We start from the raw sequence: 18,442 nt of genomic DNA on the forward strand, positions 1-18,442 counted from the left end.
TGTCTTCATTTCCTATCTTGTACATACTCCTGATTCTTCTTTCACTCTTGCCAAACTCTATTTTCTTGCATTTTGTCGTGTTGAACTCCATTTGCCATGTACAGCTCCATTTCCATATTCTGTCCAAGTCTTCCTGGAGTAGTTCGCAATCTTTGTCACATCTCACTTTTCTTAACAATTTTGCATCGTCTGCAAATAGGCTCACATAACTGGACACCCCATCCACCATGTCATTTATGTAGACTGCGAACATTACTGGTGCCAACACTGATCCTGTGGAACTCCACTCTCCACCAAGCCCCATTCTGATGGTCTGTCCTTAATTATTGTTCTCATTTCTCTTCCTACCAAAAGTCTTCCATCCATTTTAGTAAACTGCCATGCACTCCTCCTACCATTTCAAGTTTCCAGATCAGTCTCCGGTGTGGTACCTTATCAAAGGCCTTTTTTAAATCCAGATATATTCCATCAGCCCAACCATCTCTTTCCTGTATTACATCTATCACCCTCGAATAGTAACATATCAGGTTTGTCGTGCATGAACGCCCTTTTCTAAAACCAAATTGACACTCACAAAGTATGTCATTTTCTCCAAGAAGTCTGTCCATCTATTCTTCACCACCCTCTCACACATCTTAGCTACCACACTTGTAAGTGACACTGGTCTATAGTTCAATGGGTCTCTCTTGTTACCTGATTTATAGATTGGGACAATGTTAGCTCTTTTCAGTCTTGGGGCACTACACCTTCCCTTAATGAGGCATCAATTACTTCACAAACTTTTTCTGCCAGTTGCTCCTGCATTCTCTTAAAATCCATCCTGATACCCCATCAGGTCCCACAGCTTTTCTCACTTCTAAACTCCCCATCATATTCTTGATCTCCTCCACAGTTACTTGAAACTCCTTCATAATCCCTTTCTGTTCCATTACCAGTGGTTTGTCAAAAGCAGTCTCCTTTGTGAATACCTTCCAGCATCCATTCATAGCCTCTGCCATTTCCTGGGATCTTCACTGCATACTCCATTTACTTCTAAACTTTCAATACTTTCTCTATTTTTGATGTTGTTGTTCACATGTCTGTAAAAAGCCTTGGTTGGTCTTTACATTTATCAATTATATCCTTTTCTTGTTTCTTTCTTTCTTCTCTTCTAATCAACACATATTCATTTCTTGCTCTTTTGTAACTTTCCACTGCTTAATCCGTCTTTTCCTTCTCCACCTCTTCCATGCATCCTCTTTTCTTGTTCTAGCCTTTTCACATCTATCGTTAAACCAGTCCTGCTTTCCAACTTCTCTATGTTGTCTTATTGGTACAAATTTTTCTCACCTTCTTTGTATATTTTATAAATTCCTTCCACTTTTCATTTGCTCCTTAGCACTCTTGAATTTCATCAATTTGTCTCTTGAAAGAATTTCTTTAGGTTTCCAAAATCTGTCTTGGCATAATTCCATCTTCCCACTTTATATTCTTCATTTCTTCTAGATTTCTCTTCATCTATCACCTTGAACTCCAAAACTGCATGATCACTCTTTGCTAAAGGGCACTCCACCCTCATCTCCTCAATGACCATTGGCTCTGTACTAAAGACCAAGTCCAGTCTTGACGATGCTCCCTCTCCTCCAAACCTAGTATCTTCTTTGACCCACTGAGTTAACACATTTTCCATTGCCAGTGTCAATAGTGTATTTCCCCATGTTGTCTCTGATCCTTCCATTGACCAGTCCTCCCAACACACCTCTTTACAATTAAAATCTCCCATCATTATAGTTCGTTCACAGCCACCCAACATTTCTTCCAGACATGTTCCTGTATCACTTATCATTTCTTCATATTCCTGTACTGACCATGCATTTGTCTTAGGTGGTACGTACACCACTATGTAGTGCCTCTTTTTCCTTCATTAGTTTCTGCTCTGATCTTTAGCACTTCTGCCTTTCCCATACCTTCTTTCACTTGATCCACCTTTATATCTTTTTTAACCAGCAACATCACTCCTCCTCCCATCTTACCTACTCTATTTCTTTTCCAAACATTATATTTCCCTTCTCCAACCATCATCAGGTCTTCTCCCTCTCTCAGTTTTGTTTCAGTAAGACCCACAATATCTGGGTTCTTGTCCCTCAAGTAATCGTTGAGTTCTAAAATCCCCGATATCACTCTATTTATGTTGGAATACATTACATGTGTGTGTATTTACCTAATTGTATTTACCTAATTGTAACATACGGGAAAAGAGCTATGCTCGTGTTGTCCCGTCTCCATATCTATTAATGTCCAGCTTTTTCTTAAAATCATGAATATTCCTTGCGTTGACCACTTCCACGTCTAAACTATTCCATGCTTCCACCCTTCTATGAGGAAGCTATATTTTTCACATCTCTCCTATAAGTGGCCATTTTAGTTTTTCCCATGCCCTCTCGACATTCTTTCATTCCACATACACAGATCTTCCCTATCCATTTTTCCATGCCAATCATCACTCTGTATATTGCTATCAGGTCTCCCCTTTCTCTTCTGTTTTCCAGGGTCGGAAGTTGCATTCTTTTCAGTCTGTCTTCATAAGTCAAATCTCTTAAGTCAGGCACCATTTTGTTGCAGCCCTCTGTACTTTCTCTAGTTTCCTTATGTGTTTCTTTAAGTTCGGAGCCCACTGTATTGTTGCATATTCAAGCCTCGGTCTTATCATTGCAGTAATTATTTTCTTCATCATTTCTTCATCTAAATATCTGACGCCACTCTTATGTTCCTCAATAAGTTCAATACTTCTCCAATTATTTTGTTTATATGTCTCTCTGGCGATAGGTCATTGGTAATTGTCACCCCAAGGTCTTTTCTTCATGACTGGTTTTATGTCTTCATTTCCTATCTTGTACATACTCCTGATTCTTCTTTCACTCTTGCCAAACTCTATTTTCTTGCATTTTGTCGTGTTGAACTCCATTTGCCATGTACAGCTCCATTTCCATATTCTGTCCAAGTCTTCCTGGAGTAGTTCGCAATCTTTGTCACATCTCACTTTTCTTAACAATTTTGCATCGTCTGCAAATAGGCTCACATAACTGGACACCCCATCCACCATGTCATTTATGTAGACCGAACATTACTGGTGCCAACACTGATCCCTGTGGAACTCCACTCTCCACCAAGCCCCATTCTGATGGTCTGTCCTTAATTATTGTTCTCATTTCTCTTCCTACCAAAAGTCTTCCATCCATTTTAGTAAACTGCCATGCACTCCTCCTACCATTTCAAGTTTCCAGATCAGTCTCCGGTGTGGTACCTTATCAAAGGCCTTTTTTAAATCCAGATATATTCCATCAGCCCAACCATCTCTTTCCTGTATTACATCTATCACCCTCGAATAGTAACATATCAGGTTTGTCGTGCATGAACGCCCTTTTCTAAAACCAAATTGACACTCACAAAGTATGTCATTTTCTCCAAGAAGTCTGTCCATCTATTCTTCACCACCCTCTCACACATCTTAGCTACCACACTTGTAAGTGACACTGGTCTATAGTTCAATGGGTCTCTCTTGTTACCTGATTTATAGATTGGGACAATGTTAGCTCTTTTCCAGTCTTGGGGCACTACACCTTCCCTTAATGAGGCATCAATTACTTCACAAACTTTTTCTGCCAGTTGCTCCTGCATTCTCTTAAAATCCATCCTGATACCCCATCAGGTCCCACAGCTTTTCTCACTTCTAAACTCCCCATCATATTCTTGATCTCCTCCACAGTTACTTGAAACTCCTTCATAATCCCTTTCTGTTCCATTACCAGTGGTTTGTCAAAAGCAGTCTCCTTTGTGAATACCTTCCGAAAGCATCCATTCATAGCCTCTGCCATTTCCTGGGATCTTCACTGCATACTCCATTTACTTCTAAACTTTCAATACTTTCTCTATTTTTGATGTTGTTGTTCACATGTCTGTAAAAAGCCTTGGTTGGTCTTTACATTTATCAATTATATCCTTTTCTTGTTTCTTTCTTTCTTCTCTTCTAATCAACACATATTCATTTCTTGCTCTTTTGTAACTTTCCACTGCTTAATCCGTCTTTTCCTTCTCCACCTCTTCCATGCATCCTCTTTTCTTGTTCTAGCCTTTTCACATCTATCGTTAAACCAGTCCTGCTTTCCAACTTCTCTATGTTGTCTTATTGGTACAAATTTTTCTCACCTTCTTTGTATATTTTTATAAATTCCTTCCACTTTTCATTTGCTCCTTAGCACTCTTGAATTTCATCAATTTGTCTCTTGAAAGAATTTCTTTAGGTTTCCAAAATCTGTCTTGGCATAATTCCATCTTCCCACTTTATATTCTTCATTTCTTCTAGATTTCTCTTCATCTATCACCTTGAACTCCAAAACTGCATGATCACTCTTTGCTAAAGGGCACTCCACCCTCATCTCCTCAATGACCATTGGCTCTGTACTAAAGACCAAGTCCAGTCTTGACGATGCTCCCTCTCCTCCAAACCTAGTATCTTCTTTGACCCACTGAGTTAACACATTTTCCATTGCCAGTGTCAATAGTGTATTTCCCCATGTTGTCTCTGATCCTTCCATTGACCAGTCCTCCCAACACACCTCTTTACAATTAAAATCTCCCATCATTATAGTTCGTTCACAGCCACCCAACATTTCTTCCAGACATGTTCCTGTATCACTTATCATTTCTTCATATTCCTGTACTGACCATGCATTTGTCTTAGGTGGTACGTACACCACTATGTAGTGCCTCTTTTTCCTTCATTAGTTTCTGCTCTGATCTTTAGCACTTCTGCCTTTCCCATACCTTCTTTCACTTGATCCACCTTTATATCTTTTTAACCAGCAACATCACTCCTCCTCCCATCTTACCTACTCTATTTCTTTTCCAAACATTATATTTCCTTCTCCAACCATCATCAGGTCTTCTCCCTCTCTCAGTTTTGTTTCAGTAAGACCCACAATATCTGGGTTCTTGTCCCTCAAGTAATCGTTGAGTTCTAAAATCCCGATATCACTCCATTTATGTTGGAATACATTACATTCGCTCATACGTAAGTTTCTTTAGTCCTTTCTTGCTGTACTTTTCTGGGTTATGAACCACTTCCTCAGTCTCATATCCAAGATTCTCCAGAAAAACTCTTTCTTCTCCTCTTCTGTCCTCTCTTCATTTTTTCAAAGCCTCCTTTCTCAACTCATTTAACATTTCTCTTTCCTTTTCACCGAGATCTCTTCTCAACCAAATCTTCCTTGTTGTTTCCTGCTGGGCTAGCCTCCATGACTTCTCCACCAATTCATCTACATCCTTTTGTGACTTAAGTTTGATTCTTATTGGCCTCATACCTTCTCTTGTGAACTTTCCAATTCTATGGAAGTCCTCTATTTCTTGTACTAGGTCTTTTCCTCCTCCTGCACCACATTAATGATATTATTTATCACCTTTTTATGTTTTCTCTCTCTCCATTTTACTCGGTGTCTTATCCTCCTCCACACCAAATATCACCACACATCTCTTTTTGTCTACAGTTTCCCTCACCAATGTCTCATTTGACTTAATAACCTTCACCACTTTCTCAGCAATCTTCTCTTCTATGATCTGTTGATCTATAATTTCAACAAGGCCCAAAGTTTTCTCCCCAGACTCTTTGATTTCCTTTTCCAGACTTGCAACTTTGTAATTTACCTCCTTTCTTTCCACTTCCTGACTTTTTCCATTCAGCCTGCTTCTCCATCACTTTTCCTAGAGATTCTCCACATTTTCGCAATTCACTTTAATTAGCTTAACTTCCTCTTTCAGTACTTCATTTTCCTTCTTCATATCGGCACACTCTTTCATTACATTGTCATAACTCGTTTCCAGGCCCCATACTTTTCAAACAGTTTTCAATTTTACCTTCCAACTCCAGAATTTTCTTCACATAAGCGCTCTTCTCCATTATTCCTTGAAATCCTGTGAAGTCTGATTCATCTTTCGAGTTCACGGCCGCCATGTTGCGCAGATGTAAACAAACCAGCTGATGGCTCAAACGCAGGCTACAGTTTATATTCACCTTCCTGGACATTATTTTGCTAATCAACAGTTAACATGACTATATGGAGACGGGACAAACATTACCAGCTCCTTTCCCACCTTGGTTACTCTTAGGCAATGGTAACTGTAGAATTAGAGATGATTGCTCTGGAGCTCAGCGACCACATCCGCCATCGGCGATGTCCCGTGTGTGTGTGTGTGTGTGTACTATATTTTTAACATCTCTCCTACAAGTGGCCATTCTTAGTTTTTTACTATGCGATCTTGTGCGACATTCATATTCTTCTCTCAGGATCAGTTTCTCATTATCCACTTTTTCCATTCCGTTCATCAATTTATATTTGTATCAGGTCTCCCCTTTCTCTTCTGTTTTCCAGGGTTGGTAGATCCATTCCTTTAGTCTCTCTTCATATGTCATCCCTTTAAGTCTGGCACCATTCTTGTAGCCCTTTGTACTTTCTCTAGTTTCCTTATGTGTTTCTTTTTTCGAGCCCACTGTATTGTTGCATATTCAAATCTCGGTCTTATCATTGTAGTTATTATTTTCTTCATCATTTCTTACTCCATCTCCCATCTTATAGATTCCCACAGGTCGTCTTTCACTCTTTCCCATTTCCATGACATGGCTTTTGTTCACATTGAATTCCATTTCCATTTTTGCTCCATTCCCAGATCTTATTTAAGTCTTCTTGCAGTATTTCACAATCCTCTTTTGCTTTATAACTCTGCACAGTTTGCATCGTCCATAAACAGATTTATGTAGCTGTTCACTCCCTCTGGCATGTCATTGCCTATACATAACAATTATTTGAACTAAGAAAGAAAATTGCACAGCAAGCATGTAGGACATACATTCATCCAGAAAACACATATAAATACTGATCAGACAAACAAAACACATATAAACACTGATCACACAATAACAAAAAATTAAATAAAAAGTTAATTTAAAATAAATTTAATAAAATAAATAAATAAAGTGAATAATTTCATATAATTATAAGATCATCGTAACTTACCTTGGTAAGTATGCAATGATTGGGCTTCCTCTTAACCTATGCTGTCTAACTATGTGTGGTCATGCATGACTTACGGTGTGCTGATACCAAAGACAGATTTCATCCAGAGTTGGGGATGAGATGATGATGTGGTGGACATCACCAGGAAAACAACCACTCACAAACCATAACATTGAATTTAGGTAAACAAAGACCTGACAAGAGTAAATGACTACAAATCCATATACAGTAAGGTCTCGGTTTACGTCAGAGTTATGTTCCTGAAACATGACATAAGTCGATTTTGTACGTAACTCAAGCTTCCGTACATTTCAAAGCATATTATCGAGTTTTCAACCAATCATTGTTTATGGTCATTCAGGTAAGTTAAAGGTTATATTGTTATATTATTTATAACTATGTAGGAATATGAAACACAAGCTTGTTTTTGTTGTTGACTAGGGCCACGAACGCGAAGGACTGCAGGTTGCAGAGAGGGGTGGACGCCTGAGGCCGCCAGAAGGGTGGGCAGGTCAAATGTTGTGACGCCCAGGGTGGACAGCTGGGAGCGTAGTGCAGTGCGGTGGGAGTAGAAGCGTGGGCAGCGGGCAGGAAATGCAATAGGAAAGGGCAATAGGGATCAGCAGACAGACGCAGACGGTGCAAGTCAGCTGCGAGTGTCGTGGCCCAGGCGAAGGCTCCGGAGTTGTTATTGTTGTGATGGGTGTGCGAGCCCTCAAGGTCGTCAACCTCCCCGTTGTCATGGTAACGGGCTTCCCATTTTCTTCTTCCCTCCCTCACACACAGCTGCTGCCTCCCTTCTCATGTCTTTTAATTATGTCCTCTTTTCTTGTAGCGTAATGGTTTTCCTTTTCATAGCATCACTGCTGTCACTAAGAAGTTTTCTCTTTGGTGCCATTGAGCAAGATACTAAGAACTTGAGTCAGTAAACGCAGAAGTAGGATAACACTCTTGCCAGGGGCGACGGTGTGGTGGAACTGAGGCAGGGTGTTATTGTATTCAAGCGTGAGGCGGGCGGTGTGGCGGGCAACCACCAACAATAACAATAAATCCCGCACTTTACGATTTATAAATTTTCAATTTTTTTAATCTTAAATTGCCTTATAGTGGACTGACGTAACTACGAGTTTGACGTAACTCGAGACTGACGTAACCTGGGACTTTACTGTACAGATATATGTGGAACGACAATAACCCCTCTCAAAAAAAAGGTAACATGTAATCTGGTTCAATTTCAAAACCATATACCTACTACCTATGTAACAAACAGTTCCCCCAAAAAGCAAGGGACATGAATTGAAATGGGATGGGTGGGCACGCATGATCACGCATAGTTGGACGCACAGCCTAAGAAGAACCCCAATCATTGAACACTTCCTAGGGAAGTTACAAATATCTTATATAATAATTCTTCTTCGGTTGTGCATCCAACAGCGTGACGTCATGTATGACTGTTCGTAACCTCATCCCCAACATAACAAAGAGGTTGAAACGCCCAATGTGCATACATACATGTCTATGCAGTAAACAATAAGCAACCAGATATAAGACACAGATCATTATGTGTTTCTAGTACAAGACTTCAGAAGGTTCTGTCCAAAGAAACACAGAGGCAAAATGGTCTTGTTAGTGTTTAGAAAAAGTAGATTCACAATGCCAACCAAATGCTTCCCTAAGTTTTTTCCCCAGCCATTCCTGTTCTAAATGTCTTAGAAGTGGATGCTGACCGAACTGAATAGGAGTTAAACCAATCCTTATTTATCCTAGACTCTCTCATTACATCCTTAACCATCTACTAATTGTGGCCTTTGATGCTAGCCTGAAAGGATTCCTGGTTGTTAACAATAGTTTATTATAATCTGGCCTTACTCTCAGCTTGTCAACTGTAAATATGTCCTTATGGCATCAACAATACGTAAATTATTATTCAAAGGAAATTCACTAAAACTTACCTCCTGCAAATGATGTTTGACATTAGATGTTTTAAGTGGATCACCAATTCCCAAATTTACCTCATTCTGATTAAGAACATATTCCTGATGTCCAAACAATGGTTCCAAACTTTGGCCAGACAAAACCATGAGTAAACCTGCCACTTTTTGGTTAAAGCTGAAAGAGACAATTAGGTATTGCTTCCCCAACCATCAAAAGTATTTACTGTTGACCCTCACTAACTCAAACTAATAGGAGGAAAGGTTGTTCTGACAAATGGGAATGTCCAACTTATACGAATTCCACCCCAACTCACAGGCAGGCAGTTCAACTTGGACTTTAGGGGAATCTTGCAGATTTTATATTGGAATTATTGTATCTCCAAAACTTTCAGACCCTAAATTACCAGATGGTGTGTGTGTGTGTGTGTGTATTTACCTAATTGTATTTACCTAATTGTAACATACGGGAAAAGAGCTATGCTCGTACTGTCCCGTCTCCATATCTACTAATGTCCAGCTTTTTCTTAAAATCATGAATATTCCTTGCGTTGACCACTTCCACGTCTAAACTATTCCATGCTTCCACCCTTCTATGAGGGAAGCTATATTTTTTCACATCTCTCCTATAAGTGGCCATTTTAGTTTTTTCCCATGCCCTCTCGACATTCTTTCATTCCACATACACAGATCTTCCCTATCCATTTTTTCCATGCCAATCATCACTCTGTATATTGCTATCAGGTCTCCCTTTCTTCTGTTTTCCAGGGTCGGAAGTTGCATTCTTTCAGTCTGTCTTCATAAGTCAAATCTCTTAAGTCAGGCACCATTTTTGTTGCAGCCCTCTGTACTTTCTCTAGTTTCCTTATGTGTTTCTTTAAGTTCGAGCCCACTGTATTGTTGCATATTCAAGCCTTGGTCTTATCATTGCAGTAATTATTTTCTTCATCATTTCTTCATCTAAATATACGAACGCCACTCTTATGTTCCTCAATAAGTTCAATACTTCTCCAATTATTTTGTTTATATGTCTCTCTGGCGATAGGTCATTGGTAATTGTCACCCCAAGGTCTTTTTCTTCATGACTGGTTTTATGTCTTCATTTCCTATCTTGTACATACTCCTGATTCTTCTTTCACTCTTGCCAAACTCTATTTTCTTGCATTTTGTCGTGTTGAACTCCATTTGCCATGTACAGCTCCATTTCCATATTCTGTCCAAGTCTTCCTGGAGTAGTTCGCAATCTTTGTCACATCTCACTTTTCTTAACAATTTTGCATCGTCTGCAAATAGGCTCACATAACTGGACACCCCATCCACCATGTCATTTATGTAGACCGCGAACATTACTGGTGCCAACACTGATCCCTGTGGAACTCCACTCTCCACCAATCCCCATTCTGATGGTCTGTCCTTAATTATTGTTCTCATTTCTCTTCCTACCAAAAGTCTTCCATCCATTTTAGTAAACTGCCATGCACTCCTCCTACCATTTCAAGTTTCCAGATCAGTCTCCGTGTGGTACCTTATCAAAGGCCTTTTTAAATCCAGATATATTCCATCAGCCCAACCATGTGTGTGTGTGTGTGTGTGTGTGTGTGTGTGTGTGTGTGTGTGTGTGTGTGTGTGTGTATGTACCAAAGTTGTCATTTTCACCTGAAGCTTTATGCTCTTCTTCCCATCTCCATATCACACTTATCCAATCACACACTTTAAGTGTGACACTCAGACACTACTTCAATGGGTCTAAACTGTTACATCTCAATATATCTGGAAACTATATTTTAATATCTCTCAGACATCTTCCCTTTCTCAGCTTTTTACTATGCATCTTGCTTCATGTCATATTCTTCTCTCAGGATCAGTTTCTCATTATCCACTTCCCATTCCTTGATCAATTTATAGACTTGTATCAGGTCTCCTCTCTCCCTTCTTTGTTCCAAGGTTGGTAGATCCATAGCCTTTAGTCTCTCCTCATATGTCATCCCTTCAAGTTCTGGGACCATTCTTGTAGCCATTTTTTGTAGCCTCTCCAATTTCCTTATGTGTTTCTTTTTATGAGGTGTCCACACTACTCCTGCATATTCCAATCTGGGTCTTACTATAGTACTTATCAATTTCATCATTTCTTTGTCCATGTAGTGAAATGCTACTCCAATATTCCTTAGCAAATTATAATATGTTTCTCTAAAATTCTATCAATATGGCTTCTGGTTGATTGTTTTCTTCCATCTCACTCCTAAGTCCTTTTCCTTTTGACTTTCTCCAGTTCTACTCCATCTCCCATCTTATAGATTCCCACTTGTCTCTTTCACTCTTTCCCATTTCCATGACATCTTTTGTTCACTTTTTTTTTTTTTTTTTTTTTTTGTGTGTGTGTGTGTGTGTGTGTGTGTGTGTGTGTATTTACCTAATTGTATTTACCTAATTGTAACATACGGAAAAGAGCTATGCTCGTGTTGTCCCGCTCCATATCTATTAATGTCCAGCTTTTCTTAAAATCATGAATATTCCTTGCTTGACCACTTCCACTCTAAACTATTCCATGCTTCCACCCTTCTATGAGGGAAGCTATATTTTTTCACATCTCTCCTATAAGTGGCCATTTTTAGTTTTTTTCCCATGCCCTCTCGACATTCTTCCATTCCACATACACAGATCTTCCCTATCCATTTTTTCCATGCCAATCATCACTCTGTATATTGCTATCAGGTCTCCCCTTTCTCTTCTGTTTTCCAGGGTCGGAAGTTGCATTCTTTTCAGTCTGTCTTCATAAGTCAAATCTCTTAAGTCAGGCACCATTTTGTTGCAGCCCTCTGTACTTTCTCTAGTTTCCTTATGTGTTCTTTAAGTTCAGCCCACTGTATTGTTGCATATTCAAGCCTCGGTCTTATCATTGCAGTAATTATTTTCTTCATCATTTCTTCATCTAAATATCAACGCCACTCTTATGTTCCTCAATAAGTTCAATACTTCTCCAATTATTTTGTTTATATGTCTCTCTGGCGATAGGTCATTGGTAATTGTCACCCCAAGGTCTTTTTCTTCATGACTGGTTTTATGTCTTCATTTCCTATCTTGTACATACTCCTGATTCTTCTTTCACTCTTGCCAAACTCTATTTTCTTGCATTTTGTCGTGTTGAACTCCATTTGCCATGTACAGCTCCATTTCCATATTCTGTCCAAGTCTTCCTGGAGTAGTTCGCAATCTTTGTCACATCTCACTTTTCTTAACAATTTTGCATCGTCTGCAAATAGGCTCACATAACTGGACACCCCATCCACCATGTCATTTATGTAGACTTGAACATTACTGGTGCCAACACTGATCCCTGTGGAACTCCACTCTCCACCAATCCCCATTCTGATGGTCTGTCCTTAATTATTGTTCTCATTTCTCTTCCTACCAAAAGTCTTCCATCCATTTTAGTAAACTGCCATGCACTCCTCCTACCATTTCAAGTTTCCAGATCAGTCTCCTGTGGTACCTTATCAAAGGCCTTTTTAAATCCAGATATATTCCATCAGCCCAACCATCTCTTTCCTGTATTACATCTATCACCCTCGAATAGTAACATATCATTTGTCGTCATACATCTTTTAAAACCAAATTGACACTCACAAAGTATGTCATTTTTCTCCAAGAAGTCTGTCCATCTATTCTTCACCACCCTCTCACACATCTTAGCTACCACACTTGTAAGTGACACTTCTATAGTTCAATTCTCTCTTGTTACCTGATTTATAGATTGGGACAATGTTAGCTCTTTTCCAGTCTTCACTACACCTTCCCTTAATGAGGCATCAATTACTTGTGTGTGCGTGTGTGTGTGTGTGTGTGTGTGTGTGTGTGTGTGTGTGTGTGTGTGTGTGTGTGTATTTACCTAATTGTATTTACCTAATTGTAACATACGGAAAAGAGCTATGCTCGTGTTGTCCCGTCTCCATATCTATTAATGTCCAGCTTTTTCTTAAAATCATGAATATTCCTTGCGTTGACCACTTCCACGTCTAAACTATTCCATGCTTCCACCCTTCTATGAGGGAAGCTATATTTTTCACATCTCTCCTATAAGTGGCCATTTTAGTTTTTTCCCATGCCCTCTCGACATTCTTCCATTCCACATACACAGATCTTCCCTATCCATTTTTCCATGCCAATCATCACTCTGTATATTGCTATCAGGTCTCCCTTTTCTTCTGTTTTCCAGGGTTGGAAGTTGCATTCTTTTCAGTCTGTCTTCATAAGTCAAATCTCTTAAGTCAGGCACCATTTTCGTTGCAGCCCTCTGTACTTTCTCTAGTTTCCTTATGTGTTTCTTTAAGTTCGAGCCCACTGTATTGTTGCATATTCAAGCCTCGGTCTTATCATTGCAGTAATTATTTTCTTCATCATTTCTTCATCTAGATATACGAACGCCACTCTTATGTTCCTCAATAAGTTCAATACTTCTCCAATTATTTTGTTTATATGTCTCTCTGGCGATAGGTCATTGGTAATTGTCACCCCAAGGTCTTTTTCTTCATGACTGGTTTTATGTCTTCATTTCCTATCTTGTACATACTCCTGATTCTTCTTTCACTCTTGCCAAACTCTATTTTCTTGCATTTTGTCGTGTTGAACTCCATTTGCCATGTACAGCTCCATTTCCATATTCTGTCCAAGTCTTCCTGGAGTAGTTCGCAATCTTTGTCACATCTCACTTTTCTTAACAATTTTGCATCGTCTGCAAATAGGCTCACATAACTGGACACCCCATCCACCATGTCATTTATGTAGACTGCGAACATTACTGGTGCCAACACTGATCCCTGTGGAACTCCACTCTCCACCAATCCCCATTCTGATGGTCTGTCCTTAATTATTGTTCTCATTTCTCTTCCTACCAAAAGTCTTCCATCCATTTTAGTAAACTGCCATGCACTCCTCCTACCATTTCAAGTTTCCAGATCAGTCTCTGGTGTGGTACCTTATCAAAGGCCTTTTTTAAATCCAGATATATTCCATCAGCCCAACCATCTCTTTCCTGTATTACATCTATCACCCTCGAATAGTAACATATCAGGTTTGTCGTGCATGAACGCCCTTTCCTAAAACCAAATTGACACTCACAAAGTATGTCATTTTTCTCCAAGAAGTCTGTCCATCTAGTCTTCACCACCCTCTCACACATCTTAGCTACCACACTTGTAAGTGACACTGGTCTATAGTTCAATGGGTCTCTCTTGTTACCTGATTTATAGATTGGGACAATGTTAGCTCTTTTCCAGTCTTGGGGCACTACACCTTCCCTTAATGAGGCATCAATTACTTCACAAACTTTTTCTGCCAATTGCTCCTGCATTCTCTTAAAATCCATCCTGATACCCCATCAGGTCCCACAGCTTTTCTCACTTCTAAACTCCCCATCATGTTCTTGATCTCCTCCACCGTTACTTGAAACTCCTTCATAATCCCTTTCTGTTCCATTACCAGTGGTTTGTCAAAAGCAGTCTCCTTTGTGAATACCTTCCGAAAGCATCCATTCATAGCCTCTGCCATTTCCTGGGATCTTCACTGTATACTCCATTTACTTCTAAACTTTCAATACTTTCTCTATTTTTGATGTTGTTGTTCACATGTCTGTAAAAAAGCCTTGGTTGGTCTTTACATTTATCAATTATATCCTTTTCTTGTTTCTTTCTTTCTTCTCTTCTAATCAACACATATTCATTTCTTGCTCTTTTGTAACTTTCCCACTGCTTAATCCGTCTTTTCCTTCTCCACCTCTTCCATGCATCCTCTTTTCTTGTTCTAGCCTTTTCACATCTATCGTTAAACCAGTCCTGCTTTCCAACTTCTCTATGTTGTCTTATTGGTACAAATTTTTCTCACCTTCTTTGTATATTTTTATAAATTCCTTCCACTTTTCATTTGCTCCTTAGCACTCTTGAATTTCATCCAATTTGTCTCTTGAAAGAATTTCTTTAGGTTTCCAAAATCTGTCTTGGCATAATTCCATCTTCCCACTTTATATTCTTCATTTCTTCTAGATTTCTCTTCGTCTATCACCTTGAACTCCAAAACTGCATGATCACTCTTTGCTAAAGGGCACTCCACCCTCATCTCCTCAATGACCATTGGCTCTGTACTAAAGACCAAGTCCAGTCTTGACGATGCTCCCTCTCCTCCAAACCTAGTATCTTCTTTGACCCACTGAGTTAACACATTTTCCATTGCCAGTGTCAATAGTGTATTTCCCATGTTGTCTCTGATCCTTCCATTGACCAGTCCTCCCAACACACCTCTTTACAATTAAAATCTCCCATCATTATAGTTCGTTCACAGCCACCCAACATTTCTTCCAGACATGTTCCTGTATCACTTATCATTTCTTCATATTCCTGTACTGACCATGCATTTGTCTTAGGTGGTACGTACACCACTATGTAGTGCCTCTTTTTCCTTCATTAGTTTCTGCTCTGATCTTTAGCACTTCTGCCTTTCCCATACCTTTTTCACTTGATCCACCTTTATATCTTTTTAACCAGCAACATCACTCCTCCTCCCATCTTACCTACTCTATTTCTTTTCCAAACGTTATATTTCCCTTCTCCAACCTTCATCAGGTCTTCTCCTCTCTCAGTTTTGTTTCAGTAAGACCCACAATATCTGGGTTCTTGTCCCTCAAGTAATCGTTGAGTTCTAAAATCCCGATATCACTCCATTTATGTTGGAATACATTACATTTCGCTCATATGTAAGTTTCTTTAGTCCTTTCTTGCTGTACTTTTCTGGGTTATGAACCACTTCCTCAGTCTCATATCCAAGATTCTCCAGAAAACTCTTTCTTCTCTTCTTCTGTCCTCTCTTCATTTTTTTCAAAGCCTCCTTTCTCAACTCATTTAACATTTCTCTTTCCTTTTCACCGAGATCTCTTCTCAACCAAATCTTCCTTGTTGTTTCCTGCTGGGCTAGCCTCCATGACTTCTCCACCAATTCATCTACATCCTTTTGTGACTTAAGTTTGATTCTTATTGGCCTCATACCTTCTCTTGTGAACTTTCCAATTCTATGGAAGTCCTCTATTTCTTGTACTAGGTCTTTTCCTCCTCTTGCACCACATTAATGATATTATTTATCACCTTTTTATGTTTTTCTCTCTCCATTTTACTCGGTGTCTTATCCTCCTCCACACCAAATATCACCACACATCTCTTTTTGTCTACAGTTTCCCTCACCAATGTCTCATTTGACTTAATAACCTTCACCACTTTCTCAGCTATCTTCTCTTCTATGATCTGTTGATCTATAATTTCAGCAAGGCCCAAAGTTTTCTCCCCTGACTCTTTGATTTCCTTTTCCAGACTTGCAACTTTGTAATTTACCTCCTTTCTTTCCACTTCCTGACTTTTTTTTCCATGTGTGTGTGTGTGTGTGTGTGTGTGTGTATTTACCTAGTTGTAGTTTTACAAGGCCTGTGTGTGTGTGTGTGTGTGTGTGTGTGTGTGTGTGTGTGTGTGTGTGTGTGTGTGTGTGTGTGTGTGTGTGTGTGTGTGTGTGTGTGTGTGTGTGTGTGTGTGTGTGTGTGTGTGTGTGTGTGTGTGTGTGTGTGCATGTGCATGTGTGTGCATGCTGATAATAGTAATAGTAGTAGTAGTAGTAGTAGTAGTAGTAGTAGTAGTAGTAGTAGTAGTAGTAGTAGTAGTAGTAGTAGTAGTAGTATGATGATGATGATGGTGATGATAATGATAATGATAATAATAATAATAATAATAATAATAATAATAATAATAATAATAATAATAAGAGAGAGAGAGAGAGAGAGAGAGAGAGAGAGAGAGAGAGAGAGAGAGAGAGAGAGAGAGAGAGAGAGAGAGAGAGAGAGAGAGAGAGAGAGAGAGAGAGAGAGAGAGAGAGAGAGAGAGAGAGAGAGAGAGAGAGAGCTGTGAGAAGTAGTGCAGGGCTGGTGCTAATCCCTTTTTTTTTTTTTTTTTCTTTTTTAATACTAGTGGGCTTTGCACAGGAATTTATGGGCTAAAGGGGGTACTTTTTTGGGGTACCTCCTATCTCAAAGCCCACCCGCTAGGAAACCGTTGCCCTGAGTGAGGAAGCCCAACCTACACTCGGACCATGGACAGGATTCAAACCTGTGCACTTGGAGACCCCTCAGACACCAAAGCACACATGGTTCCACTGTACCACGGCAGCCCCTTGACTTTCCTTCTCCCTTGAGTCCCTTCCCTTCATGGTGGGGGTTGACAGCTCCTACTCAATCACAGGCAACTTTCCAAACCCAGCTGCAGAAGTGACCAATGAATGTGTACTGCAGCCTATTTAGAGAAATGTTTACCCTTAACTTTTTGCGATGTACGAGTGAATAATATTTTCTAGAGAAGCGGAGATCTGATGCATTATCATCCTATTATGCTCCAAGAAGTCACCATTGAATAAACAATCATGTGTGAAAATTTCATGTCAATGAGATGAACACAAATAGCAAAACAAGGACGAAATCATGAAAATCTTTAGGAGCAAATATATCAGTTTTTTTTTTACACTTCAAAAACTTTCACAAAATTAGTATACTCTGATCAACTTTTGTTTGGTGTCATTTTAAACTACAACAAATATGTTTTGTTTGGTGTCATTTTAAACTACAACAAATATGCAATTTTTTTTTGTTGGAATTAGATATTCAACAATGTCAATAGAAAACTAAAAAAAAAAAAAAGAAATAAAAAGAAAAAAGAAAATGGGCGTGTAGTTCAAATCAGACAGTCAGTCAGAGTCCAACTTATCATGAAACCTGAGTTATCAGGGTCCAAGTTATCGAGGTTCAACAGTTGTAACAAATCAGGATCCCATGTAAATCCACCCCTAAGCAGTTTTGAGCACTGCTTAGCCTCTGACCTCATAAACAAGCACACAATTTCATGCTGGTCCATTGGAGTTCAAGTTACTTTAGTGTATGGTTGTTTTATTGTGAATATCCATACAAACCATCACTACTCATCCCCAACCTGAGACAAAATCTGAGATCTAGATGCGTGCACCGCCAGTCATGCATGACCATACAACAACTGGGCAGCACAGCTTAGGAGGAACTCCGATCGTCGCACACTTACCAAGGTAAGTTACGATGATCTCATAATTCTTAAACAGATTGTAACCCGGTCTGAAATTCTTGCCCTGCGTAAATATTTCCTGACTGGGTTCATCTATTTTGTATCCTGAGGTATATATATACAGTAAACACATCTTTCAACAGGTGAAGTCTCCATAAACCAAAGTTGAGTTTTCCATACTGGCAGTATTGCTAATACTGCACCTTTCTTCCCTTATTTTCCAAATGACATCTTTTATGACTAAATGGAGAGAAAGCATAAAGAGAAACATTATTTCGATGGATTGAAGAGAAAAAAAAAAAAAAAAAAAAAAGTCTAACACCTCAGGATTTGGTTTCCAATAATAGAAAAGTGG

The sequence above is a fragment of the Portunus trituberculatus genome, chromosome 38 (assembly GCF_017591435.1).
Source record: "Portunus trituberculatus isolate SZX2019 chromosome 38, ASM1759143v1, whole genome shotgun sequence".
In the NCBI taxonomy this organism is placed as follows: domain Eukaryota; kingdom Metazoa; phylum Arthropoda; class Malacostraca; order Decapoda; family Portunidae; genus Portunus; species Portunus trituberculatus.